Source organism: Ornithorhynchus anatinus, chromosome 8 (assembly GCF_004115215.2).
Source record: "Ornithorhynchus anatinus isolate Pmale09 chromosome 8, mOrnAna1.pri.v4, whole genome shotgun sequence".
NCBI lineage: Eukaryota > Metazoa > Chordata > Mammalia > Monotremata > Ornithorhynchidae > Ornithorhynchus > Ornithorhynchus anatinus.
In genome coordinates, this window is record NC_041735.1 from 69,825,974 (window position 1) to 69,853,552 (window position 27,579).

General features: G+C 51.7%; 1 protein-coding gene across 1 annotated transcript in view; it reads left to right on the plus strand.

Annotated features, from left to right (window-relative positions):
* The first annotated feature begins 3,788 nt into the window (after window positions 1–3,788).
* The window catches only part of CALCR (calcitonin receptor), a 57,597-nt gene continuing 33,806 nt past the window's right edge, over window positions 3,789–27,579 (plus strand). The window contains exon 1 of the mRNA XM_029070886.2: window positions 3,789–3,928. The gene's annotated coding sequence lies outside the window, so the exon portion shown is untranslated. The remainder of the gene's footprint in view (window positions 3,929–27,579) is intronic.

A 27,579-nucleotide genomic window follows, 5' to 3' on the forward strand; every position in this document is an offset into this window, starting at 1 on the left:
TTTTCTTTCCAAGTGCTTAGTACAGTGCTCTGCACCCAGTAAGCATTTAATAAATACTATGGCTACTACTAAAACAGAGTTTCCTGCCCACAGTGAGTTTACAGTCTCCCTCACTTCCCCAACTAACCCCTGAGATTGACAGATAACCTTCACAGGTGTAGACACAGAATCAAATGGAAAAGTTATTCTCGGTCAACGCTGACAGGGCCTGCCCATCGGAGACCCTGGTCCCCCTGAACAGCTGGGGGGCCCAGATTTCCTTGGGAAACCAGAATCCTAGTCTGAAGGAGGGCTGACAGGAGCTGAGGAAGTCTGTCTGGGCCACTGGGTGAGATGGGGGGTGGGAGTGAGAGGGGGGGCAGAGGAGGAGGAGGAGATGAAGTGGAGAAGGAGGAAAAATTCTGGGAGAAGAGGAGGAGGGAGGAAATGGAGGATCAGGAAGAAGAGGAGGAGGAGGAGAGAGAAGGAGGAGGAGAAAGAGAAAGAGGAGGGGGAATAGGAGGAGTGGTGGAAGGGGAAGAAGTGAGAATGAGGAGGAGGAGGAGGAAGAGGAGGAGTCAGTCTATCAGTGGTATTTATTGAATGGTTACTCTGTGCAAAGCCCTGTACTATGCGTTTGGGAGAGGACAATTACTTAAATTAACTTAAATGAATAGCAATGAGCCAGCTTTGGGTCTTCAGTCTTTTTAAATGCAGGAGGTAGGGTTTTCTGCAGCTATAATCCAGCGGTACACAATATAGTCTTTGGGATTTAATACTCAGTATTTTTATGTCATTAGGCATCAAGTAGAAGACACTAAACTTTAAGACAAACACGATACAGACTTGCAGTTAATGATTCTTTTGATTAGAAAAAGACTCATATGTGACATTTGCTCTACCTACCAAGGAAGAGTTTTGCTACTGCCTTCTCTGCTGTACTGTAAGGAATATAGTGAAGCTAGGAGCATGCTATCATTTAATTGTAAATGAAATGCTAGGAAAAAAAACCCTGAGGAAAAGAGGGAGGAGGAGGAGGAGGAGGAGGAGAAGGAGGGCGGGAGGAGAAAGAAGAGGTGGAGAAGGAAGTGGAGGGGGTGAGAAAGAGGAGAGCTGAAGGAAGTGGAGGGGGTGAGAAAGAGGAGAGCTGCTTTGCTGTCTCCCCGTTTAGACTGTGAACCTGCCACTGGGCAGGGACTGTCTCTATCCGTTGCCGAATTGCACATTCCAAGCACTTACTACAGTGCTCTGCACATAGTAAGCGCTCAATAAATACTATCGAATGAATGAATGAGAAGGAGGAAGAGGAGGAGGAGAAGGAAGCTTCCTTTGCTTTTCCCCTCCCAGCTCCAAAGCACTTACGTACATTTTTTGTAATTTTATTTATTTGGGTTGATGTCTGTCTCCCCACTCTAGAGTGTGAGCTCACTGTGGCAGGAAATGTCACTGTTTATTGCTGTACTGCACTTTCCCATGTGCTTAGCACAGTGCTCTGCACACAGTAAGCAATCAATAAATACAATTGAATGAATGAATGAATGAATGAATGAATGAGTGAAGAGGCGGGGGCGGGGGGGAGAGGAGGAGGAGAAGGAAGGGGAGGGAGGGGGGTAAGAGGAAGGGAGGAAGAGGAGGAGGAGGAAAAGGAAGAAGAAGGAGGAAGAGAAGGAGTAGAAGAGGAGGAGGAGGAAGAGGGAAAGGAGGAGGAGGAAGAGGAAAGGAGGAGGAGGAAGAGGGAAAGGAGGAGGAGGAAGAAAAGTCTCGAGCCTGGTCTCTCAACCCCCCTGCCATCCCCCCAGCCCGGTGCTCCGGGTGCAAGCCAGGCTCCGTGGCAGCGGGTAGGACCGTTGAGGCTGCAGGTGAGGCCCCGTGGTAGTCAGGGGTGACAGCGGGGAGCCGGCTCTGTCGTCATCCTCATCATCGGCGCTGAACTGACAGCCAACTGTGTGCAGGGCTCTGTACTGGGCACCTACAAGCTGACCCCCCCTGCCTCCCTTTCTCCACCCCTGACTCTCCCCCCAGCGACCCAGCAAGGACCATCCAACCCCCCTGACTCTCTCCTCTCCATCCCTGACTGTCCCCCAGCGACCCAGGCCGGTCCCTGGTCCCTGGCTCTGTCCAAACCAACTCCGGTGGATCTGGCGGGCTTCCGGGCTTCCGGCTCCCAAGGGGCCCGGATTCCCGTGCCCCCCACCCCCCCGCCCCCCCGGCCAGGACAAGCCGAGATTCCTGCCTTTGGCTCTGACCCTGCCGCCCTCCCGCTCCGGTGGAGCCCCTCGCTCTGGAGGGAGGGAATAGGGGGAGCAGGAATTCCCAATCCATCCCGTCTCCCGCCCCAACGCCTCCCCTGCCCCTGTCCAGCCTGCGGACCGCTGACCCTCCCGGACTGTCCTTCCTCGGAAGCCGCTCCTCCTTTCGCTCATCTCCTTTGCCCTCCTCGGCCCTCGCCCTCTCGAAGAGGCGGTGTCCAGCCCCGAGCCGGTGAGCTGACCGGACCGGTGTCCAGGCCGGGACCGGACCTGGCGGTCCAGCGCCCTGCGAGGAGATGCTACCGTCCCACCCCCACCCCCCCGCCCCCCGGACAGCCCATCCAGCTCCAGGCCGGAGCCCCCGGGACCTCCCATCCAGACAGGAGAAGCCCCCTCCTCTTCTGCCCTTGCTCGGGGACAGATGGGGAGGAAAACCAGACCTGAGGGGGAGTGGGGAAGACCCTCCTTTCTGATTGCGTCCCCCCACCTCCCCGGGACCCCCCAAGACGTCTCCCTGGGCCGGGGGAGCCCCTCCCCACGCCCCAATCCCGGCTAGGATCCGGGTGGGAATGGGGGGAGAGGGTAGGGGATCTGAGCCGGGGGGCGGGAGGAAAATGGGGGAGGGAAGAAGAGGAGAGGGGCGGCTCCTTCTGGTCCTGGCTTCTCTTCCCTCCTCCTCCTCCCTCCCTGCATCCCTCTCCATCCTCTCCCCTCCCCCATCCCCCCTCCTCCTCCTCCTCCTCCTCCTTCTCCCCCATCCTTCCTCCTCGGCCGCCCCCTCCCCTCCCTTCCCCTCCCCTCCCGGCTCGGGCTGCTCGGGCTGCTCGGGCTGCTCGGGCTGCTCGGGCTCCGGCCGGGACCCCGGCCCCGACCCCGGCCCCGACCCCTGGCGCATAAGGCAGGAGAGGCTACGGGCCGAGCGAGAGGAAGGACGGGAAGCGCAGCCGGCCACCGAGCCCCGGAAAAGCCCGCTCCTTAGGCCCTCCACCCACTCCTGCCCCGGACCCCCGAAGCCCCTCCCCCATTCCCCTTCCCCCCGCCCCCCCCGGAGCCCTCCCTCATCCCTGCGCGCCCTCTCTCCGGACCCCGGAGCCCCCAACCCCAAATTTCCCTTTCCCAGCCCCGGACCCCCTGCGCCCCCTCTCCATCCCCGGCGCCCCCGCCCCGTGACCCCCAGAGCCCCCCATCCCCGGACCTCCCGCCCCGACCCCCCAGAAACCCCCCATCCCCGGACCTCCCGCCCCGGACCCCCGAAGCCCCTCCCCCAATTCCTCTTTCGCTGCCCCGGACCCTCTGCGCCCCCCGGTCCGCCCCATCCCCGTAGGACCCCCGAAGTCCTCCTCTTTCCCAGCCCCGGACCCCGCCCACCCCCGATCCCCTCGCCCCCCACTCCGGACCCTCGGAGTGCCCCCGATCCTCCCTCTCCCCCGTCCCGGACCCCAGGACCACCCCTAACCCCGTCCCAGACCCCCGGAGTCCCCGGTGCCCCCGTCCCCCGCCCCAGAGCCCCCTGATCCCTCCCGGCCCCCGGCCCGGACCCCTGGGTCCCTCCGACCAGTCCCGGCCCGGACCCCCGTGCAGCGGTCCCGCCGGGCACAGGGAGCGGCGATGCCCGCGGAGATGCCCCAGGTGATGCCCGCGAAGCCCCCTCGCTGCCCGTGAAGGTACCGGACCGGACCGGATCACGAGGAGGAGGCACGGTGAGTCCGAGCGCCCAGAGGGGGTGGGGGGGTCGTTGTCCGGGGCCCGGGGGGGGGGGGGCAGGGGTCGGGGGGAGCGTGGCCCTACAGGAGGCTGGGGGCGGGGGTCTCGTTGCCCTGGACCAGGGGATCGGGAGGAGAGGGGGCGGGGGTCTCGCTGCCCTGGGTCCGGGGGGGTCAGGGGTCAGGAGGTGTGTGGCCCGGACGGGAGGCTGGGGGCGGGGGTCTCGCTGCCCTAGACCAGGGGATCGGGAGGAGAGGGGGCCGAGGTCTCGCTGCCCTGGACTCAGGGGTCGGGGGGAGTGTGGCCGGACAGGAGGCTGGGGGCGGGGGTCTCGCTGCCCTAGACCAGGGATTTGGGAGGAGAGGGGGCGGAGGTCTCGCTGCCCTGGGCCCGGGGGTTCAGGAGTCAGGGGGAATGTGGCCCCTGGATAGGGGGTTAGAGTCAGGTGCGGTCGCGTTTGCGGGTGAGGAGGGGTCGCTAAACCATTCTCCCCCAAAACGCCCCTTCCCGCAGATTCTGGAGGAGGGAAGGGAGAAGACGGGGTGGTGGGAGGGGGTGGGGGGCTTCACATAGGGGAAAAAAAAGTAGGGTAGGTAGGGCAGGCTAGCCGGTGCGACCCTCCCGGATCCCCGCGCCCTCTCCCCTCGGCCCCCCTGCTCACCCCTCTCCGTCCTTTCCCCGCGGGTGGCCAGGGCTTGGCCCCGCCACTGACCAGGTGAAGGCTTTGAAGGCGCTGGCAGGTGGGCGAGAGCCGGCTCCAACACCACTCCTTACAAAAACAATAATTATGGGATTCGTTCAGCGCTTACTATCTGCCAAACACTCTTCTAAGCCCTGGGGTGATTAATTAATCATGGGATCTGTTAAGCGCTTACTATGTGCCAAGCACTCTCCTAAACCCTGGGGTAGATATAAGATAATCAGGTTGGACCCAGTCCCTGTCCCCCAAGGGGCTCAGAGTCTCAATCTCCTTTAATTACGGTATTCATTAAGCGCTTATTATGTGCCAGGCACTGTATTAAGCGCTGGGGTGGATAAAAGCAAATTGAGTTGGACGCAGTTCCTGTCCCACGTGGGGCTCACCGTCTCACTCCCCATTTGACAGATGAGGGAACTGAGGCACAGAGAAGTGAAGTGACTTGCCTAAAGTCACACAACAGACAAGTGGCGGAGCTGGGATTAGAACCCATGACCTTCTGACTCCCGGGTCCGTGCTCCAGCAACTGAGCCATGCCATTTCGGGGCGGTGGGGGAGGGAAAGAGACATCAATACAAATGAACAGTCATCAATGTAAATAAATAAAATTACAGATATATATTTAACTGCTGTGGGCGGGGACGAGCAAAGGGAGCGAGTCAGGGCGATGCAGAAGGGAGTGGGAGATGAGGAAAAGTGGGGCTTAGTCTGGGAAGGCCTCTTGGAGGAGATGGGCCTTCAGTAAGGCTTTGAAGGGTGGGGAAAGTCACTGGAGAAGAAAGGGGGTCACCGCCCCTCGACCGGGCTGCGGCCCCCAGGGAATCAGAAGGGCGGGGGGCGACGGTGACCCTCAAGAACCAGAGCTGCCTCACCCTGGAGGATTCGTCTCATCAGCTCCGACAGAGATACGACATTGTCTCTCCACAATCTCATCGACCCCACCCCTTCTCTCCCCCAAACCCAGTTCTGCCACGACCTCGCTGGGTGTCCCTGGGCGGGTCACCTAACCTCTCTGAATCTCCGTTTCCTCCTCTGCAAAATGGGGCGAATCATTCGAGCCTCGCAGGGGGGAGAGTTGATACCAAAGCGACTGGGGAAAGCTGAAGAGAGCGGCCGGTTCCAGGTGCGGTTGGAGTCCAGGCCCGGACCCCGGGGTCTGCCCTGGTTGAGGAGGTGACGTTAAACAGGAGGAAAGTACCAAGAGCTATTTTGCATAACGAGCACAATATCGTGAAATCAGGGTAATTAGACTTGCAAAATACCTCTGCCTCTTGCCAGAATTCTCCGCGGGGGAGATGTAGACCCGGAATATTTTAGCCGGGCTGAATAATCCGCTTCCTGGAAGGCTTGGGGTTAAAATAATAATAATAATAATAAAATAATTGTGTTAATTGTTCAGCACTTACTATATTCCAGGCACTTACTGAGCGCTGGGGTGGATATAAGCCAATTGCTTTAGACACAGTCCCTGTCCCAAGTGGGACTCATAGTCTTAATCCCCAGTTTACAGATGAGGTAACTGAGGCACAGAGAAGTTAAGTGTCTTGCTTAAGGTCACACAGCAGAGAGCTGACCAGCCGGGTCCCTTTACGGACCGCCCCTGCTCAGAAAGCTCTCGTCCCCCGACTCCCAGAGTAAGTTTGCAGGGTCTTGCCCCGAGCAAGACCGAGGGAACTTCGCATTATTGCTCATTATTTCTCATCTTCTCCAATTTCTGGGGGGCATACAGGTCAGTCAGTCAGTCAATCGTATTTATTGGGCTCTTACTGTGTGCAAAGCACTGCGCTAAGGGCTTGAGAGAGTATGATATAACAGTAAAACGGACACAGTCCCTGCCCACAACAAATTTACAGGCTAGAAAGGGGAAGCTCATCTCGACTCTACCCAGCGGGAGACGGAATGCTCTCCCCTAAAATCTCAGCAGGGGGCGCTGTGGCCCCAGGCCAGACTCGTGGATCCCCCTCTGTACTAAGCGCTTAGTACAGTGTTCTGCACACAGAAAGGGATCGATAAACACGATCGAATCAATGAATGACTCGGAGGAGGGAAAGGGATAGCCTCAGAGAAAGGTGTCAACACAGACCCTCAACCTCTATCCAGAAGAAGTCAGAGCTCGAAGCTAAAATCTCAGGAGGTGTGGTCCTGGGTGAGACCCCTCCACTTCCCCGCACGACCCAGAGGAGGGAAGATGGGGGGTGGGGAGTGGGGGAGGGCTCAGGCTGGGGTGGGGAGAGGGGGGAGATTAAAGGTGGAGTAGGGGGGCTGGGGGAGAGAGTCACTCTGGGACCGGCCAGGCCAGGCCGGACCGGAGTGTGTGGGTCCAGTCTGGCCTTGGGTCAGCAGGGGCAAGCCCACTCTACTGCCTCCACCTCCAGCCTGCCTTAGTTGCATCATCCCTGAGGCTGTCCCCACCCTGGGCTTTCCCCATTCTCTGCCTGCTTGGAATGAGGACCACTTGACATGACCCTGGTTTGCCCTGCCCCTGGTCTGCGCCCAGCCCGCTCTGACACCCCTGGCCTGTCCCCAGTCTGCCCTCAGTCTGCTCCCGGTCTGTCCCCTGACTGTCCCCAGCCTGCCCCTGACTTGTCCCCAACTTGCCCTTAGCCTGTCCCTGGTCTGCCCTGGCCTTCCCCCGCACTGTCCCCAGCCCGCCTCACCCTGCCTCCGACCTGCCCCAGCCTGCCTCCAGCCTGTCCCCAGCCTGCCTCAACCTGCCTCAGCTTATCCCTGACCTGCCGTGGCCTATCCTGGACCTGCTCCCTGCCAGAAGAGATGGGAATGGGCAGAAACTGAGCAGCTGGAGAGAGTCCCTACAGCCTTATGATGAGTGGACCAGCCAATCCCAAGACTGTCCATAAACACTCCAACTCCACTCCACTCTAACATAATAACCCCACCCAAAATCCCTCATAAACCCACCCAAACCCCCATCTAGTAAACCCTTCCAAGCTTCTTTCTCATAACTCTCCAGTGCAGAGATCACCATGCGGAAGTATTGTGATTCCAGAAAGAAAGGGGTTTAATTCCTCACTGAAAGTTGAGATCAGGTCTGAGGGTTCTTCATTTTTAATCCATCAATCACACATTTATTGGGTGCTTGTGGTGCGCAGAGCACTGTACTAAGCGTTTGAGAGAGTGCAATATAACAGAATTGGTAGACACATTTCCTGCCCAAAAGGATCTTACAGCCTAGAAGGGGGGCAGACATTAACATAAATAAATTCCAGATATTTACACAAGTGCTGTGGGATGGTGGGGAAGGGTGAATAAGGGTGCAAACCAAAGTTCAAGGGAGATGCAGAGGGGAGTGGGCGAAGAGGAAATGAGGGCTTAGTCAAGGAAAGCTTCTTGGAGGAGTTTGAAGGTGGAAGGTGATTGTTGGATATGAAGAGGGAAGGTGTTCCAGGCCAGAGGCAAGAAGGGGGCAAGAGGTTGGCAGTGAGAGAGATGAGATCGAGGTACAGTGAGTAGGCTGGCATTAGAGGATTGTAATAGGAAATCGGGGAGGTAAAATATGGGGGAGCAAGGTGATCGAGGGCTTTAAAGACGACATTAAGAAGTTTCTGTCTATTGTGGAGGTGGATGGGCAACCACCGGAGGTTCTTGAGAAGTGGGGGCGACATGGACTGAACAGTTTTATAGAAAAATGACTCAGGCAGCAGAGTGAAGTATGGATTGGAGTGGGGAGAGACAGGAGGCTGGGAGATCAGCGAAGAGGCAGTTGCAGTAATCAAGGCAGGATAGGGTAAGTGCTTGCATTAACGAGGTAGCAGTTTAGATAGAGTGACAAGGGTGGATTTTAGGGATGTTGTGAAGGTTGAACCAACAGGATTTGGTGATTGAATATGGGGTTGAATGGGAAAGCTGTCCTTGTATCTACCCTAGCACTTAACACAGTGCTCAGCCCAGAGTAAGCGTTTAACAAATACCACATGATGATGATGATGATGATGATCATGATCAAACCTGGGACACAGACCCCCCCACCGCACGCCCGCCAGTCTGAGCCTCACTGATGCCCCTCCCCCCCCAAACTCGGGGTCTGGTGGGCAGGGGCTGGGGCCAGACCCTGCCCTCCTGGATCATGGAGAAGTTGCCCGCCTGGGTCTGGCAACATGGCTCCGTGGAAAGAGCATGGGCTTGGGAGTCAGAGGTCATGGGTTCTAATCCCAGCTCTGCTACTTGTCAGTTGTGTGACTTTGGGCAGTCACTTCACTTCTCTGTGCCTCAGTTCCCTCATCTGTAAAATGGGGATTAAGACTGTGAGCCCCATGCGGGACAACCTGACCACCTTGTATCCCGCCCCCCCCCCCCAGTGCTTAGAACAGTGCTTTGCACGTAGTAAGCGCTTAATAAATACCATCATCATCACACATCCAAGATGAGCGAAAATTGCTGTTCAAAACTCATCTGTCACTCACATATGCTGAACCCTGGCTTTGAGTCAAACCTGCCCATAGGGAGGTTATGATCTCCCCATTTGTTCAATCAGTCAATCAATGGAATCCATTGAGCCTCTACCATCAGCATAACACTGTGCCAAGTGCTTCAGAGAGAACAACAGAGTTGGTAGACACCATCCCTGCCCTCAAGGACCTAACAGTCTACTGTGTGCAGAGCACTCTGCGGAGTGCTTGGGAGAATACAATAGAAGTAGTAATAATAATAATAATAGTAATGGTACTTGTTAAGCACTTTCTATGTGCCAAGCACTGTTTTAAACACTGAGGTAGATACATGTCAATCAAGTTGGACACAGTCCCTGTCCCACATAAGGCTCACACTCTTCATCCCCACTTTACAGATGAGGTCAATGAGGCCCAGAGAAGTTGAGTGACTTGCCCAAGGTCTCACAGCTGACATGCGGTGGAGACATCTGACTACCAGGCCCTTGCCTTATCCACTAAGCCGCACTGCTTCTAGTAGACACAGCACTCACCTTCAAGGACCTTACAGTCTACTGTGTGCAGAGCACTGTACTGAGTGTTTGGGGTAGTACTAAGTGGACATATTTCCTGCTCTCCAGGAGCTTACATTCTAGCTGGGGAGACACATTAAAATAGATGTAGATAGGAGAAGCGGCAAGTATAAGGAAGTGGACATAAGTGCTGCGGGGATGGGGTGGGGTGAGAATCTAATTGTTAGGAGTATGGACTCCAGTGCCTGGGCCTTGGGGGTTCAGAGGGAGGGGAAACTGGAGTCTGAGCTGCCCCTGCAGGGTGGTCCTAGTCCGTTAGACGATATCACGGTGCATCTTACTTCTCAGCTCTCTTCACCCACTCCTCCCCAGCTTGCACTCTTCGTTCCTCCCATGATCCCCTTCTCCTTGGGCCTCAATCTCATCCCTCCCAACTAACTCCCTTCTTATGCCCCTACCCCAGCCTGGAAGTCCCTTAATATAATACTAATAATTATAGTATTATTACTAAACCAAACCCTCCAGGCCACAGCTCTGCTTTTTTTTCCAAGCCCTTCCAAACCTCCACGCCCCCCCAGCTCCTCCAGAAAGCTTCTCCGACTAATCCCCTTCTTAACAACCCATGGTGTAGTCAGTGGTCTCTTCTGATGTTTTCCGATATCTCATGCTGACACGTTTGCTCTCCCAGTGTGATCTGAGTTTCCCCCACTGCTCCCACTCTATATAAATAGCTCCCACCTGGGTTTCAATGTCCCCTGTTAAACTGCCCCCCCAGAGCAGTGAACCTGTGTCTGGCTAACGCTCCGTTCTCCCTGGAGCTTAAAACACTGTTCTGCATTCAGTAAATTCCCTCAGAGGCAGCGGGCCAGCAGGAGCTGCCATTTAAGCTGCCATTTAAGAAGCAGCACGGCTCAGTGGAAAGAGCCCGGGCTTAGGAGTCAGAGGTCATGGGTTCTAATCCCGGCGCCGCCGCTTGTCAGCTGTGTGACTTTGGGCAAGTCACTTAACTTCTCTGTGCCTCAGTTACCTCATCTGGAAAATGGGGATTAAGACTGTGAGCCCCGCATGGGACCTGATTACCCTGTATCTACTCCAGGGCTTAGAACAGTGCTCGCACGTAGTAAGTGCTTAACAAATACCAACATTGTTATTAAGTTTAGGCACTGTTTTTTTGTTTTGCTTTTTAAAGTATTTGTTAGGTGCTTATTATGTGCCAAGCACTGTTCTAAGCCCTGGGGTAGTTACAAGTAATCAGGGAATTACTCTCCCTCACTTCAAAGCCTTACTGAAGGCACATCTCCTCCGAGAGGCCTTCCCTGACTAAGCACCCCTTTTTTCTCTTTTCCCACTCCCTTCTGCGTTGCTCTGACTGGCGTCCTTTATTCATCCCCCCCATCCCAGCCTCACACCTCTTATGTCCCTATCTGTCATTTCTTTATTTCTATTAATGTCTGTCTCCCCCTCCAGACTGTAAGCTCACTGTGGACAGGGAATGTGTCTGTTTATTGTTATAATGCGCTCTCCCAAGTGTTGAGAACAGTCCTCTGCACACAGTAAGCACTCAATAAATACAATATGAATGAATGAATGAATGAATGTATGAATGAATGAATGAATGAACACAGCCCATGTCCCAAATGGGGCTCACAGTCTTAATCCCCATTTTACAGATGAGGAATTGAGGTACAGAGAAGTGAAGTGACTTGCTCAAGGTCACACAGCAGACAAGTCGGGCAGCCGGAGTTAGAACCCAGGTCCTTCTGACTCCCAAGCCTGGACTGTATGCGCTAGGCCATCCTGCTTCTCACTAGGCCATGCTACTGCCCGATGGATAGAGCGTAAACTTGGAATCAGAAAGTTCTAATCCCAGCTCCACCACTAGTCTGCTGGGTGACCTTGTTCAAGTCATTTCACTTCTCCATGTCTCAGTTTCCTCACCTGTAAAATGGGGATTAAGCATCTATTGCCTCTCCCCATTACACCACGATCCCCACCCCATTTAGGCAGATCACCTACTGTCTCTGGGCCTCAGTCCCCTCACTTGCAAAATGGGAATTCAATCCTTCTATTCCCTCCTATTTAGATTCTGAGCCCCAAATGGAACCTGATTATCTTGTATCTACTCCAGGGCTTAGGACAGTGCTTTGTAAATAGTAAGTGCTTAACAAATGCCAGAATTATTATCATCGTTATCATTAATAATAATAATATGCAAGAGCTTGAGAATCAGAAGGTCATGGGTTCTAATCCTGGCTCTGCCACCTGTCTGCTGTGTGGCCTGGGGCAGATCACTTCACTTCTCTGTGCTCCGGTTCCCTCATCTGGAAAATGGGGATTAAGACTGTGAGCCCTATGTGGGACAGAGATTGTGTCCAATGGGACAGAGACTGTGTCCAACCCAATTACCATGTATCTATCCCAGCACTAGTACAGTGCCTGGCACATAGTAAGCGCTTAACAAATACCACTATTGCGTGGTACAGTGGAAAGAGCGCGGGCTTGGGAGTCAGAGTTCATGGGTTCGAATCTCGGCTCCGCCACTTGCCAGCTGTGTGACTTTAGGCAAGTCACTTAACTTCTCTGTGCCTCAGTTACCTCATCTGTAAAATGGGGATTAAAACTGTGAGCTCCACGTGGGACAACCTGATTACCTTGCATCCCCCAGCGCTTAGAACAGTGCTTTGCACATAGTAAGCGCTTAACAAATACCACCATTTTAACAAATACCACTATTATTATTATTATTAGTCTCTGGGCCTCAGTAACCTCATCTGTAAAATGGGGATTAAGAGTGTGAGCTGCATGTGGGACAGGGACTGTCCAACCTGATCAACTTTTATCTACCCCACTGCTTAAAAATAACGCTTGGCACATAGTAAGCATGTAGCAAGCACCATAATTATTATTAATTACTATTAATAGTATCTGCCCCTGGCTGACTTTGGGCCCTTAGACAAGTCACTTACCACCTTTACACCTTAGTTTTTTCTTCTGAAAAATAGAGATGAAGTCTCTGACCTCCCTCCCTTTTAGACTTGAGTCTCATGTGAGACAGAGACTGTGGATGATCTGATTATCTCGTATCTACCCCAGTGCTTGACACAGTAAGTGCTCCATAAATACCGTCATTATCATTACAGCAGAGTCTTCTTTCCACAAGCCTTCAAAAACTCAGAAATGTTTCTCATGTCAGTTTGGGGTCTGTCTCTCCCTGGCACTTGGGGAGACCATAACAACCACCTGCTGATTTGTTGTTCCATTTCCAACCTTACTGAGACATCCTTGAGGCAGAATCAGTGCAGCAAGGACCAGCTCCTGCGTGGTCCTTTCCCAACCCCCGAAGAGTGTCCAAGCCCTGTCACTTTCTGTTCTCTAGAGAGGGGTGGGAAGACGCTATTTCCTTGTCCCGCACTGGAAATGTCTATGGGCCCAGCTGCCGGGACATTCTGTAAGCTCCCTGAAGTTAGGGAAGCGTTTGCTGTGTCTGCTCTACTCACCTGAGTAATAATAATAAGTGTAATATTTGTTAAACGCTTACTATGTGGCAAGCTTCCCTCTCGGGGTCGCACCTGGAGAGTTTCCAGTCCTCTACCAGGCTTGGCTATGGGCGAGAGAGTGAAGCAGAGGCATACCATGCCACTCCTAGCTTGGCCAGGAAGCAGCGTGGCTCAGTGGAAAGAGCACGGACTTGGGAGTCAGAGGTCATGGGTTCGAATCCCGGCTCTGCCACTTGTCAGCTGTGTGACTGTGGGCAAGTCACTTCACTTCTCTGTGCCTCACTTACCTCATCTGTAAAATGGGGATTAAGACTGTGAGCCTCACAAGGGACAACCCGATGACCCTGTATCTACCGCAGCGCTTAGAACAGTGCTCTGCACACAGTAGGCGCTTAACAAATACCAACACTATTATCATTATTATTAGCGAGTAGAAGGCAATCTGCTACAAGTCAAAATTCACCTGTGCTGGGCGCTTGGGAGAGTTTCCAGGGCGGTGACTCAAGTGTACTATAGAGAAGGAAGCATTCCGTTGCTCTATCTACTAGGCCATGCTGTTTCTCTGAGAGTGAGTAAGGATGACCCCTATCCTCAAGGAGCTTACATTCTAGCAGGGGAGAGAGACAGTGAAATACTTTACAAGGAGCGGGGAGGAAATAGAGGAAAAAGGAAAAAATCACTTCTGCATTTTTACCAAGAAAACTCTGTGGATCCACTACCAGAATGATTGCAAATGGAGGGTGGAGTGTTCTGGGAGAGATGTGCCCATGGTGTCGCGATGGGTCGGAGACGACTCGACAGCATAAGTCACCACGTGCCAAGCCGTGTTCGAAGCCCCGGGGTAGATACAAGGTAATCAGGTCAGACACAGCCCTTGTTCCACAAGGAGCTCACAGTCTCAATCCTCATTTTACAGATGAGGGAACTGAAATATAGAGAAGTGAAATGACTTGCCCAAGGCCACACAGCAGATATGTGGCAGAGCTGGGATTAATAGCCACGTCCTTTGACTTCCAGGACTGCGCTCTTTCCATTAGGCCACGCTGCTTCTCTAGGCCACTGTACTCACTGAGGGCTCAGTAAATATCATTATTGCTACTATTACTGAATACCTACCGTGGGCCAAGCATTCCCCTGGAGTCATCGGAGTGGAAGCTCCTTGTGGGTAGGGAAATTACCTCTGTGTCTGTTGCCCTCTCCTGAGTGCTCGGTTCAGTGTGCTACACCCACATTTCCTCTCCATCCTGGACTGCCGCACAGAGGTGTCTTTTCACATTATGAAGAGAAAGGAAAGGTGCCTCGTGGGCCTTACCAAACTGCAGGATAATTGGATTGTAATTAAAATGAAGCCCCTTAGGCCCCAACCAGGCATCGGGGGCCCTTGGCGGGGTTCAGTGATCTAATTACCGCTCCCCCTCGTTTAGGGATGGTGATGAAGCCTAATTACACATCGAAGTCAGGATGGAAACTAGAGTCAGTGGGGAGGTGGGGGCGGGGATCATTCCGGCAGCCGGCTATGGAGGTGGGATGGGGCGAAAGGGGGGGGGGGACTCAATTAACCGCAGCAGCTGGGGCAGGAAGACCTGAGGGTCCCCAGGTTTCTCCAAAGGAGTCCAGAAAACATTGAAAGAGACGTCTCTCCTTTTGTCCACAGTGGACCCCCGGGTTATGACCCCGCTTGACGGAGCGGTCGATCAATCTGGTAATCAATCGATGATCTTGTAAGCTCCTTGAGGGCAGAGAACATGTGTCTCGCTTCACTGTGTTCTCCTGAGCACTTACTACTGTGCTCTGCCCTCAGTAGACATTTAGGAACTACCGTCAATTGATTTATCGGTAAATATCATCTCATATATGTCTATTATATTGCTAGATTGTACTCTCCCAAGTGCTTAGTATTTATTTATTCTTTCATTCATTCATTCAATCAATCGTATTTATTGAGCGCTTACTGTGTGCAGAGCACTGTACTAAGCGCTTGGGAGAGCATATAACAGACATTCCCTGCCTACAACGAGCGCACAATCTAGAGGACGAGCTGACAGTCTAAAGGGTGTGCTCTGCTCACAGTAAATGCTTAATAAGTACAGTTGATTGATTGAATGACTGATTGCCGCCACTGCAGACGATGGTCCAGAGGGTCCCCAGGGGCACTTATGTCCACTAGCCCCAGGTGCCTCGCCACAATCTTGACTGCCCATCAAGGGGCCTGGAACCTACTGGGGCCTGCCAATCCATCCAGCAACCTATCACCGATTGGTGTTGACAGGGCATTTACTGTGTGCAGAGCACTGTGCCGTTGCTCTATCCACTAGGCCATGCTGTTTCTCTGAGAGTAAGGATGACCCCTATCCTCAAGGAGCTTACATTCTAGCAGGGGAGAGAGACACTGAAATACTTTACAGGCAGCGGGGAGGAAATAGAGTTTAAAAATATGGACTCTGGACTGCAAGCTCGCTGTGGGCAAGGAAAGTATCTACCACATCTGTTCTATTGTACTCCCCCAACTGCTTAGGACACAGTAAATTCTGCACACAGTAAGTGCTCAAAAAACACCAATGATCGATTGCTTGTCTTTAGTGCTGAGGGTAGGGGTCAAGTACCAAAAGGATGACAAGGACGGGCCAAAGTGGCAAAGGGGAGGGCGAATAGAGTAAGGTCGAGACAGGTTAGTCAGAGAGGGCTTCCTGGAGGAGGTGGGCTTTGAATAGGGCTTTGACAATAAGGAGAGTGGTGGTCTGTTGGATATGGAGGGGGAGAGAGGTTTAGGCAAGAGGGAGAGTATGGGCAAGGGGTAGATGTGAAAGAGATGAGACTGAGACTCAGTAACTAGGTAATAATAATTGTGGTATCTATTAAGTGCTTACTATAGTGCTTGACACTATAGTAAGCACTGGAGTAGGTACCAGATAATCAGGTCCCACCTGGGGCTCACACTACTCTAAGTAGGAGAGAGAACAGGTTTGAATCCCCCTTTTGCAGACGAGGTAAGTGAGGCACAGAGGCATTAAGTAACTTGCCTAAGATCTCACAGCAGATAAGTGACAGAGGCCAGAATTAGAACCCAACTCCTCTGACACCTAAGCTCATACTCTTTTCACTAAGCCAAACTGCTTCGCTGAGGCATGAAGTATGCAAAATGGACTAGTGGAAATGGGGCAAGGTTAGGTTGAGCAGGGGAGCTGATTGAGTGCCTTTAAGAGTAAGGAGTTCCTGCTCGATGTTATTGTATTGTACTCTCTCAAGTCCTTAGTACAGTGCTCTACACACACAGACACTCAGTAAATGTTATTGACTGATTGATTGATGCAGAGGTAGATAATAATAATAATAATAATGGTATTTCTTAAGCACTTGCTACGTGTCAGACACTCAATGGACACTCAGTTTGAGGAGTAGGGAGTTATATAGAGAACTATGTTTAAGAGAAGCGAACCAGACTGAAGTATAGACTGAAGTAGGGAGAGGCTGGAGGCAAGGAGGTCAGCGACGAAGCTGATAATAATAATAATGTTGGTATTTGTTAAGCACTTACCAAATTGTTAAGTGCTGAGGTAGATACAGGGTAATCAGGTTGTCCCACACGAGGCTCACAGTCTTAATCCTCATTTTACAGATGAGGTAACTGAGGCACAGAGAAGTTAAGTGACTTGCCCACAGTCACACAGCTGACAAGCGGTGGATCCGGGAATTGAACCCATGACCTCTGACTCCCAAGCCCGGGCTCTTTCCACTGAGCCACGCTGCTTCAGTAACCAAGTTGGGATATGGCAAGTGAATGGTTGGATGGGGTGACAGTTTGGATTACTATTATGACAAGTATTGTTATTTTTATTATCATTATTATTTTTATTAAGCACTTACTGTATGTCAAGGACTGTTCTGCGCTGGGGTAGATACAAAATAATCAGGTTAGAAACAGTCCCTGTCCTACGTGAGGCTTACAGTCTAAGTAGGAGGGAGAACAGGTATTTGATCCACATTTTACAGATAAGGACAATGAAACCCAAAGAAGAGAATTGCCATTGTTCTTGTCTCTCCCGATTAGACTGTAAGCCCGTCAAAGGGCAGGGACTGTATCTGTAACTGATTTGTACATTCCAAGCGCTTAGTATACTGCTCTGCACATAGTAAGCACTCAATAAATACTACTGAATGAATGAGAACAGACAGGCTAGAACACAGTCCTCTGACTTCCAGGCTCACGGTCTTTCCGAGAGGTCACGCTGCTTCGGATAGAGAGGAAGAAGTAGATTCTGGAGATGCTGTGAATATAGAACTAACAGGATTTAGTGAGTGACTGGATATGGGGTTGACAGAGAGAGAGAGGAGTCAAGAACAATAACAAAATTATGGGTTTGAGAGATGGGGAGGATGGGGGCGGCAGCGATTTTCTGCTCCTCCATGGCTCTGACAGAAAATTGTAAATAAATCCTGCCTGCCTGTCTTAGGCAGAAAGTTCCTTGAGGCCAAGGCTCATGCATCTTGCTCCTACTTTGTTTTTTAATTTTTTGCTTTTTTGGTATATATTAAGTGCTTATTATGTTCCAGACACAGAGCTAAGAACTGGGGTAATAACAATAATGATGATAATAATAATTATTATTATTATTGTGGCACTTGTTAATCACCTACTATGTTCCAGGCCTGGAGTGTATGCAAGCTAATCAGTCCCTGTCTCAAATGGGGCTCACAGTCTTAACTCCCATTTTATAGATGAGGTAACTGAGGCACAGAGAAATGAAGTGACTTGCTCAAGGTCAATAAATAAATCTTGATTCTATTTATTGCTATTGTTCTTGTCTGTCCGTCTCCCCCAATTAGACTGTAAGCTTGTCAAAGGGCAGGGACTGTCTCCATCTGTTACCTATTTGTACATTCCAAGCGCTTAGTACAGTGCTCTGCACCTAGTAAGCGCTCAATAAATACTATTGAATGAATGAATGAAGGAAGGTCATAGTAGTAGACAGGTGGTGGAGTCTGGATTAGAACCCAGGTCCTTCTGACTCCCAAGCCTTGGGTCTATCCCCTCTGATAATAATGATGGTGCTTGTTAAGCGCTTACTAACAGTACCCAGCACTGTTCTAAGCACTGGAGTAGATACAAGATTGGACACAGTTCCTGTCCCGCACGGGGCTCACACTCTAAATCACTAGGCCATGCTCCTTCTCTACTGTGCTCTCTCAAGTGCTCAATACAGTGCTGGGGGAATTAGGGAACATAGCAGTGATCGATTGATTGACTACTGAATATAACCTTCAGTGAACATTATCAAATCTCTTTTATTCATCTTTGCCTCCTCAGAACACCCCCGCTTGTTCACACATTAGGTGTTGGGCCTCATGGAGCTGCAGTCGCAGGGCGGTTATGATATTTACCGAGATCTGCTCTGGGCCAGGCACTCTGCCAACTGCTGAGGTAGATACAAGATAAACTATTCTGAGGCGGGCACTGTCGCTCAAGGCGGGCTCACAGAATGCAGTGGAGGGGGCGCCGGGAGGACCGACCAACATAAGTAACGATAAAAAAATAACTGATGGAGTGGAAGCATTTAGAAACAAAGCATCGGAGATATAGGGTGCGATAGCTGGATCGATGGGCACGGGGAGGGAACTCTCTGCTTCCCAACGGCCACAGGTCTCAGCGTCCCCAGAATCGGGAATGGCGGTGGTCTCTGGCCCCCGGCTCCTGGTGGCAGGGGCGGGACTGATCCGGGTCAGGATGAGGCCAGCCTGCGCTGGATGTGGGTTTTGGAACGAGCAGAAGGAAAGACATTCCCGGCTCTCCCCTCAGGAATGCACAGCCTGTTCCCTGCACAAACGATTTTTCTGAGAAACGACTGGACAGCTTTGGAAAGGAGGAGAGCATTCCAGAGTGGCCGTGGGCCACGACGACAGGACCGAGGGGGTTTTTCATGCATCCAAATCTTGGCCAGGAAATGGTGGACACACAGGAGCCCGCGGTGGCTCCTGGGGAGTTGGTCATCCCGTCCAGCCCACGGGAACTCCTGGTGGAGTGGTGCCTTCCCGGCTAAATTTGATAGGGCAAGCAGTACGGCCCAGTGGAAAGAGTATTAGCATGGGAGTCAGAAGATTCTGGGTTCTAATTCTGGCCCCCCTACTTGTCTGCTATGCGACCTTGGGCAAGTCACTTGACTTCTCTGGGCCTCAGATACCTCATCTGTAAAATGAAGATTTAGACTGTGAGCCCTTGTAGGCCCCTCCTCTAGACTGTAAGCTAGTTGTGCGCATGGAATGTCACTGTTTATTGTTGTGTTGTACTTTCCCAAGCGCTTAGTACAGTTCTCTGCACACAGGAAGCACTCAATAAATACGATTGAATCAGTGACACGGACTGTATCCAACCCATTCACCTTGTATCTCCTCCAGAGCTTAGTACAGTGCCTGGTACACAGTAAGCTCTTAACCAAGACCACAATTGTTATGATGATGATGATGATGATTATTAATTTTGTGGAGGGGGTGGTCCCCCTACTGCCTGCAGAACACTGAACTGGACACCTGCTGTGGGCAGTGTGCTGGTCTGAGAACTTACATATCTGTCATTTATTTATTTGTATTGTCTGTCTGCTCTCCTCTAAATTATAAGCTCGTTGTGGACAGGAAATGTGTCTGTTTATTGTTCTATTGTACTCTCCCAGGTGCTTAGTACAGCGCTCTGTAAACAGTAAGCACTCAATAAATACAATTGTGAATAAATGAATGCAAAGCATTGTGCTCGATGCCTACTAGAGGCAGAGCACTGTACTGGATGCCTGTTGTGGGCAGGGGGCTCTTCTGGGTACTTATTGTGTGCAGGGTGTCATATCACAGCATGTTGGCTGTGGTAGTGAAATCGCCTTTTGGAGGCCCAGCATGGGACCGTTCTGCCTCCTGCACCCATCTCCTAGGCAACGGGGAGCAGCGTCTACACGGCTAGGGATGTTACTACTCTATCTCTTGGATCCATCTCCTAGGCAACAGGGAGCAGCATCTATCCGGTCCATGCTCGATTGCCTTCAGATCGGTTGTCAATCTATGGTACTGTGTGCAGAATGTGGTGTGCTGAGCACAGTGTGGAGGCCGTTGTGTGCAGAGTGCTTCGTGAAGCGTTCTACGTGCAGAGTGCTGTGTGGACAGTGTTGTGTGAAGAGTGGAGAGCGCTGTGTGCAGAGTGTGGTATGCAGAGGACAGGGTGGAGAGTAAAGTATTCATGCACTCATTCAATCATCTTTATTGAGCGCTTACAGTGTTCCGAGCACTGTACTAAGCACTTGGGAGAGTATGACAATAAACAGACGCATTCCCTGCACACAACGAGCTTACCGACTAATGAGCAGAACAGGGCCAGGGGTCGACGGCGGGACGGGACAGAATGAGGCCCAGTGAGGAGGTTAACGGCAGCCTGTCTAGTGTGTGTGTCCTTAAGTCATTTAAGTTCTTGGTGCCTCAGTTTCCTCATTTTTAAAATGGGGATTGAGACTGTGAGCCCCATGGAGGACAGGGACTGTGTCCAAGCCGATTTGCTTGTGTCCATCTCGGTGCCTAGTACAGTGCCTGCCACATAGTAAGCGCTTAACAATCAATACATCGATACAAATAAATAAATTACAGATATGTACATAAGGGCTGTCCCCTCTTAGAATAGCACCTGGAGAGTTTCCAATATGCTACCGTCTCGGCTACGGGAGGGAGAGTCAAACAGAGGCATCCCCATTCCATTCTTAGCTTGGGCAGTGGCCAGCAAGTGGAATCCTGTTCCAAATCAAAACTCACCTGTGCTGGGCAGCAGCAGCGTGGGAGAGAATAGAGGACAGAGACTCAAGTTTACCGCGTGGAAGGAGGCAATTGCAAGTCACTTCTGTATTTTTACCAAGTAAACTCTCTGGATCCACTACCTGAACAATTGCAAATGGAGGTGGGGCGTTCTGGGAAAAATATGTCCACGGAGTCGCTATGGGTCGGAGACCAGTCGACGGCATAAGACAGGACATTAGTGCTGTGGAGCTGGGAGGAAGGAAGAACAAAGGGAGCAAGTCAGGGTGACATAGGAGGGAGTGGAAGAAGAGGCAAGGGGGGTAAATCTGGAAAGGCATCTTGGAGGAGATGGCCTCTTGAATGAATGAGGCTTTGAAGCCGGGGGGAGTGATTGTCTGCCGGATTTGAGGAGGGAGGGCGCTCCAGGCCAGAGGCAGGATGTGGGCTGGGGGACGACGATGAGATGGGTGAGATGGAGGCCCAGTGAGAAGGTTGGCACTAGAGGAGCCAACTGTTTGGGCTGGGTTGTAGACAGAGAGAAGGGAGGTGAGGTTGGAGGGGGCAAGATGGTGGAATGCTTTAAAGCCAACGGTGAGAAGTTTTTGTTTGGTGCTGAGGTGGATGGGCAACTACTGGGGTTTTTTGAAGAGCGGGGTGACAAGTCCCGAACATGTATTTTGGCTTCAAAGCTCTCCGTCACCTTGCCCCCTCCCACCTCACCTCTCTTCTCTCCTTCTACAGCCTAGTCAGTACATTCTTCTCCTCTGCCGCCGCTAACCTCCTCACCGTGCCTCGTTCTCGCCCGTCCTGCCGTCGACTCCTGGCCCACGTCCTACCACTGACCTGGAATGCCCTCCCTCCTCACATCCGCCAAACTAACTCTCTTTCCCTCTTCAAAGCCCTACTGAGAGCTCACCTCCTCCAGGAGGTCCTCCCAGACTGAGCCCTCCCTTTACCCCTGCCCTCCTCCCCTCCCCGTTGCCCCGACTCCCTCCCTCTGCTCTACCCACTTCCCCTCCTCACAGCACTTGTCTGTATATGTTATTTCTGTAGTTATTTTATTAATGATGTGTATAGATCTACGATTCTATTAATCTATTTTGATGGTATTGATGCCTGACTACTTGTTTCGTTTTGCTGTCTGTCTCCCACTTCGAGACCGTGAGCCTGTTGTTGGGCAGGGATTGTCTCTATCTGCTGCCGAATTGTACATTCCAACCTCTTAGTACAGAGCTCTGCACACAGTAAGCACTCAATAAATACGATGGAATGATTGAATTAATGAATATATGCAGAGCACTGTGTGCAGAGCATTGTGTATAGAGCATGGTGTGCAGAGTGCGGGGTGCAGACTGCAGCGTGCCGTGCGTGATACGTGAGTGCAGTGTGCGGAGCACTGAGCTGGGCACTAGTGAATGGACTCAAGCACTTTTGAACCTCCTAGGGTGTGAGCACCCAAGCATGTGATCGGCTTGCCACGGCCCCCGGGGCAGCCCCCTCCTTTAGATTGCTAGATGAGACGCAGCGTGGCTTACTGGATAGAGCATGGGCCTGGGAATCAGAAGGTCAGGGGTTCTAACTGTGAGCCCATCACTGGGCAGGGATTGTCTCGATCTGTTGCCGAATTGTACATTCCAAGCGCTTAGTACAGTGCTCTGCACATAGTAAGCGCTCAATAAATGCTACTGAATGAATGAATGAATGAAAATCCATTTCAGAGGGACATCCAGACCGGTCTTGCTGGCCCGAGGCAGCCACCTCTGTGTGTCCAGGGACGTCCATTCCTTCCCACCCCCCTGGGGAGGGCCCCTGCTTTGACTCTCGGGGGCAGCCGGGCTGAACACACCCCAACCCCCTCCCGGCTTGGATCTCATCAAAGTCCAGGGCTCATTCAAGCTGCTCTGCTGCCTTTCCTGACTATCAAGAAAAAATCATTACTTTGCCCTCTCCTACCCGGCATCCAAGTCTCTCCATCTCAGTTCCATAGGTCAGGGAAAATGAAATGAAAGCCCTTCAGCCTCCAGAAGAGTCGGCTGGCCAAAGGGGGCCCCAGGGAGAAGGCCACGGGGGCCCTGAATCCCTCACCAGGGGCCCTGGGGTCAGTGGACAGCCCGAGACGACGTGCCCTTTGGGGCAGTTTCTCTTCTCTGCTATGGCTGCTCTTCTGCTTCTTTGCTCAGTAAAGCGCTCTGTATCCCCTGGGCATCTACTGTGTGCAGGACACTGTATTGGAGACCTAGTGCTTTCAGAGTACTTTACTGGGCACCTACCGTGTGCAGAACACTGTAGCTGGATCCCTACTGTGTGCAGAGCACCATATTGGGTGCCTTACTGGGTGCATAACGTTGCAACTGAATCCCTTATGTGAAGATATCAGGGATCACTGGTGAGAAACATAACAGCGACTTAATGCCATTAGTTGGGTAGAAATAGGATGGTCTCTCTTTAGATCCCACTCAACCCCCCACCTTCTGAGTGCAGGACACCGTTCTAAGCACCTGGGAAGTACAAAATAGAGAAGCAACACATTACCTACCTGGGAAAAATGGAATAGGACAGCTTTCCCATCATTCTTCCTTTTCTGCTCTTTCTCATCATACGTCCTTTCTCCTCTTTCTCATCTCCTCCCCCCATACTATGATTCTGCGGTTTCCCTTCACCCCCCTTCTGCTCTTTCCCAGCAGCCCCATTCTGCTCTTTACCAATATCCAGTTCTATTTTCTCCTGTCACCCTCCATTCTGCCCTCTCCCTTCATCCCCTAGTCCACTCTTTCTCATCACCTTCCATTCTGCCCTCTCTCATCACCCCCTAATTTGTCTCTTTTCCATCCCCTGATTCTTTCCCATCACTCATCACCCTCATTTTGCTCTTTCCCATCACCCCACACCACTCTTTACCAACACCCTGTTCTACTATTTCCCATCACCCTCCATTTTACTCACCTTTCATCCCCTACACCTCTCTTTCCCATCGACCCCATCGACCCCATTGACCCCATCTGCCCTTTCCCGTCACCCCCCATTCTGCGCTTTCCTATCACTTTCTATTCTGCCCTTTCCCCACACCCCCCCATTCTGTCCCTTCCCACCACCCCCATCCTGAGGGAAGAGCAGCCGATTTGAGACCCTCGAAGGCACCGGAGAAACCTTAGCTTTTTCCAACGTCATATGTGCTTCATGTTGGCACTCCCGGGAAAAACAAAGTCCTTGAGTTAATGTGGAGTGGAGACACCATCTTTGATCCCGGCTTCGGTGAACAGTCCTTGAGTCAGGCGCCAGATTGAGAGGGTCCAGGTTCTCGAGAACAGAACTCACCGCGTTCACACATGACATGTCACCACCAGCCTGTGGAGATTGGAAACTAAGTGTGGCCACAGTTTCCTCAGGGTGCAAGGACTGAGGAGAGCCGGGAGAAAAGGGGAGGGGAAAATATGATTGAATTCAGTACCTACTGAGAGCAGAGTGCTGTACTAGATGCCTACTGTGTGCAAAGCACTTACCAACTTAAAAGAAGTAGATACAACCCCTAGCCTTGAGGAGCTTCTAATCTTCTGGGGGAGGTGGGCTACCTCTCTGAAAGAAGCAGCATGGCCTTGTGGAGAGTGCACGGGCCTGGGAGTTGGCGGACCTGGGTTCTAATCCTGCCTCCGCCACTTATCTCCTGAGTAATCTCGGGTGAGTCATTTCACTTCTCTGGGTCTCAGTTCCCTCATCTGCAAAATGGGGATTCAATACCTGCTCTCCTTCCTACTTTGACTGTGAGCCCCATGTGGGACCTGATTTTTTTTATGGCATTTGTTTAGCGCTTACTATGTGCCAGTCACTGTACTAAGCGCTAGGGTAAATACAAGCTAATCAAGTTGGACAGAGTCCAAGTCTGATATAGGGTTCAGAATCTGAATTCCCGTTTCACAGACGAGATAGCTGAGGCACAGAGAAGTGGCAGAGCTGGAATTAGAACCTAGGTCCTTCTGAATCCCAGGTCCGTGCTCTATCCTTTAGGCCAAGCTGCTTATCTTGCATCCATCCCAGTGCTTAGTACAGTGCTTGGCACATAGTGAGCACTTAACAATAGCTATTATTATCATTAGTATTACTATTATTGTTACCAGACAGCTGACATAGCCCAGTTAAGGAAGGCACTGAGTCCCCCCTTGAAGAATTCTAAGTCCATGGTCAGAGTTCAGAGTGCCTCATTTGTGGGAAGTTAAGAAGAAATGTTTATTCCTTTATGTCATTAACAGAGCAAGTTGGGTTTCAAGGACATGTGCAGAATTTCCCTGACTGATCTTTCCCCAGCCTGGGAATCTGGGGTCAGTCAGACCTGGAGAGGTAATGGCTCCAAGCCTGGGATAATAATCACTCCCTGGAAGGATAGGAACAGGTCTCAGTTGAAGGTGTCAAATGTCAAATCCTATCCAGCCTGGATTACTGCAACAGCTTCCTTGTTGACTTCCCAATCTCCTCTCTCTCCCCACTCCAGTCCATACTTCACTCTGCTGCCTGGATCATTTTTCTACAGAAACGCTCAGGCCGTGTTTCCCCACTCCTCAAGAAACTCTAGTGGTAGCCCATCCACCTCCGCATTTAACAAATACTCCTCACCATTGGCTTTCAGGCACTCAATCACTTTGCCCCCTTCAACTTCATCTCGCTAATCTTCTGCTACAACTCAGTCCACACACTTCACTCCCCTAATGCTCCCCGAGAAGCAGCGTGGCTCAGTGGAAAGAGCACGGGCTTTGGAGTCAGGGCTCATGAGTTCGAATCCCAGCTCTGCCACTTGTCGGCTGTGTGACTGTGGGCAAGTCACTTAACTTCTCTGTGCCTCAGTTCCCTCATCTGTAAAATGGGGATTAAGACTGTGAGCCCCACGTGGGACAACCTGATTCCCCTATGTCTACCCCAGCGCTTAGAACAGTGCTCGGCACATAGTAAGCGCTTAACAAATACCAACATTATTATTAATGCTAACTTTCTCACTTTGCCTCCATCTTACCTAACTCTCCGCCGACCCCTTGCCCACGTCCTCCCCATGGCCTGCAACACCATCCCTCCTCAAATCTGACAGACAATTATTCTCCCCTCCTTCAAAACGTTATTGAAGGGACATCTGCAAGACACTTTCCTTGACTATGCCCCCCTTTCCTCTTCTCCCACTCCCTTCCGTGTCACCCTGACTTGCTCCCTTTGTTCTTCCCCCCTCCCAGCCCCACACCACTTACGGACAAATCTGTAGTTTATTTATTTAATGTCTGTCTTCTCTCCTCCTCTAGACTTTGTTGTGGGCCGGGAATGTGTCCGTTTATTGTTCTGTTGTACTTTCCCAAGCACTTAGTATGGTGCTCTGCCCACAGTAAGCACTCATTAAATGCAACTGAATGAATGAATGAATAAATGACCAGTAATACTAATAATGTTGGTATTTGTTAAGCGCTTACTATGTGCAGAGCACTGTTCTAAGCGCTGGGGTAGACACAAGGGAATCAGGATGTCCCACGTGGGGCTCACAGTGTTAATCCCCATTTTACAGATGAGGTAACTGAGGCACAGAGAAGTTAAGTGATTTGCCCAAGGTCACAAGGTGATAAGTGGCAGAGCTGGGATTCGAACCCATGACCCCTGACTCCAAAGCCCGTGCTCTTTCCACTGAGCCACGCTGCTTCTCTAAACTAAGGTGACTCTGGAATTGCTGTTCCCCAAATGCCACCTCCCCTGGGTCCCCAGGGGAGGGACCCACTTGGAGCTGGAGGGCAGCAGGGTCAGAGCCAACAGCAGGAACCATGGTTTCCCATGGCAGGGAGCCATGAAACCCAAAGCACTGCAGAGTTTGGGACAGATCCACTGATGAGTGTCCGTGCTGGGTCACTGGGGGATGGTCAGGGATGGAGAGGGTGAGTCAGGGCCGTTGGATGGTCCGTGCTGGGTCACTGAGGAAGAGTCAGGGATGGAGAAGGAAGAGTCAAGGGTGTTGGGTGGTCCATGCTGGATCACCGGAGGAGGGTCAGGGATGGAGAGGGGAGAGTCAGAGATGTCGGATGGACCGTGCTGGGTCACTGAGGGAGGGTCAGGGGTGTTGGATGGTCCACGCTGGGTCATTGAGGGACTCGGGATGGAGGGGGAGAGTTAGGGGGGTGTTGGATGGTCCATGCTGGATCCACCCTTAACATAGGCCCATGTCCAAGACAACCAGGACGTGGCACCTCCCAAAGGCCCTGAGGCGACTCTGAACTCTGTTGTATTGTGCTCTCTCAAGCACTAAGTGCCTTCACTAAATGCCACTGATTGATTGATGATTGATCGTTCAGAGTCCTAGGTTCCGGGTCTTCAGGGTTGACCGAGGACAGAGGCATTCATGATCTGATGGCCTTATCGAAGCTAATTTAGTAGTAACGTTTCTTTGGGTTTTGTTTTGTTTAAAACCTAAGATGCTGTATTTCCACTGTTCAAGGCTGAGCTGTTCTCCCAAGCTATTTTGATCCATTTGTGAAATTTGCATTTGAGGCATAATTGCCAGCATTGTAATCTATACAGAAGGCAATTAGAAACAATATCCGTCATTTCGGTTTCGAAGCTATTGCTAATTGAGCATCAGCTCCGTCTGCTTCCAGGCCACCAGTGAGGCCAGGAAGTAAATTCTAATTATAGGGGGAGCTCCCGGGGAAGATGATGTTCCCACTATTCTCATTAAGCTCGCTCTTCATTGGAGGGCATTCCCTCTCTTACGGTTCTCGTCTCGGACAGGAAGGTGAATTCGGAGGCCAGCCTGAGAAGGGC